This window comes from Thalassophryne amazonica, chromosome 2 (genome assembly GCF_902500255.1).
Source record: "Thalassophryne amazonica chromosome 2, fThaAma1.1, whole genome shotgun sequence".
In the NCBI taxonomy this organism is placed as follows: Eukaryota; Metazoa; Chordata; class Actinopteri; order Batrachoidiformes; family Batrachoididae; genus Thalassophryne; species Thalassophryne amazonica.
Genome location: NC_047104.1, coordinates 131,006,769 through 131,008,782, shown reverse-complemented (window position 1 = coordinate 131,008,782; position 2,014 = coordinate 131,006,769).

The following is a 2,014-nucleotide window of genomic DNA, read 5'->3' as shown; positions in this document are numbered from 1 at the left end:
AAGAGCAGCGAATCAAAGAACCAATGGATCGAAGCATCGCTTCATTAGCTCACGCATCAAAGTGATGTCGTGCTGCCGAAACGGTTGCTTACAGAGCCGTTGCAGACCAAACCCTGAATATCCGTAAGACTTTATTTGTACGTCCGTATGACTCTGAAACTCAGAAAAATCTGTATAAGTCGACATGTATGGTACATTGCCCAACAGATAATCATATCACCACATCATAAATGTTATGCCGACATACAAAACAAAGTCCGCGTGGATATACCTTAACTCAAACTGAGATCCTAATTACATGACTTTAAGATATTCCTAAGAGTGGCCCACAAAAAATAGTCATAGTTTGAGGGGAAACAAACCGCTATTATACCAACCTTTGTCCCTTCCAGGCAGATCTTTTATTTTACTTCCCTTCGTGTCTCCCGACTCCCAGTACTTTTACCCTAACTTTCTTGTTGTTTGATACTTTACATTTGACTGTAGGAATTCTGGGTTGTGCTGTCTTCACGCTAGCCTCGTCCAGGCGTTCTGTCTCATGCATATCAACAAACTAAGGTGCCCTGTTCTTCTTATTGTTCCTCTCCGTCTGTCCCTATCATAGATTTCCTTCCACCCAGTTTAAATGGAGGCCCTGAAAAGAATCACAACATAAGTTATTATAGCACAAAAATGAAGCTTGAACTCAGTCTTAAAATAAATACATAAACCAGAACTTTCCAAGAATGGACCATCCTGTGAAATGCACCCTAACATGCTACCCACAGACAGCATAATCATATTACAAAAAACAATAAATTATATACTGTACATACACATTTAGCCATCATTATCTCACATCATATAAGTAGTCACATAAAAAATAAGACGGACATCCTGCAATAGCTTTCTAATACGGGTTAGCCATATCACTTGATTACTCATCTATTGTCATCATTACGTGTACAGGAAAACACAAATCATCTCACAAGATCTGAATGTGAGTCAGTTTGTGATACAATTTCCACTGCAATATATGCCATAACAATTTCCAAAGAACATCACCTATTATTCTACATAATTTCACCTCAAATTTCACCTCATCATTTCATCTAATCGGAACACACTACAGAAGATACAATCAATATCACTACATAAATACTCATATTAAAGACAAACAATTTAATTGGTGTGACAAAGGTCGTAGAAGTCCGCAACATGTTCCAATGCAACTAAATCTACCATTGAGCTAATGTTTTATGACAACATAATGTGAAGGTAAGGCCGATCTAAAATGCCAAAGATCCTCCAAGATCTCTGCTAATTTATTTTAGTATGTTCTTCAGGAAGAATCAAAGATTCCCAGTCTCATCCAGACTCCACACACAAGTCCTCCATTTGTACCTGAAATAAAAAAATAAAAAAAATTCTCCACTTCCGCGTGGCTGGGAGTCGCAGGTCCACTGAGAGTGCGTTTTTCTGCCACAGAAGACAAAGGCATTCAGCAATCCCCTGATGAAAGAATTCAACAAATTAAAACAATCAGTCCAAAAGAATACGAGCTACTAGTTCACTGGTTGAATTTAATACATTGCAAAGTTCCCTCCAAATTCCTTGCAAAAATAAGTTCATCTGAAAAACAAATATAAATGTTTAGTTGAAACATCCAGACAACACCCATAGTTCAATTAAGCTATAATTTAGGCATTTCATGCTTTCAATTAACTTAAATCTTTTAATTATTATTTTTTCTCAAATGTCTCTTTTCTTCATCAGTTTCACTCAGAAAAGTCGATTACATAATCACTACAATGCCAAAAGCTGAGTGATACAAGTAAGAGATTAACATGAAGAATCAAAAGATACCAAAAATGTAAGGCCAATTATTCATTTCTTTGTTCAACTGTTCCCATCAGGGGTCGCCACAACAGATCAATCGTTTCCATCTCACCCTGTCCTCTGTATCTTCCTCTGTCACACCAACCACCTGCATGTCCTCCCTCAGCACATCCATAAACCTCCTCTTATGCCTCCT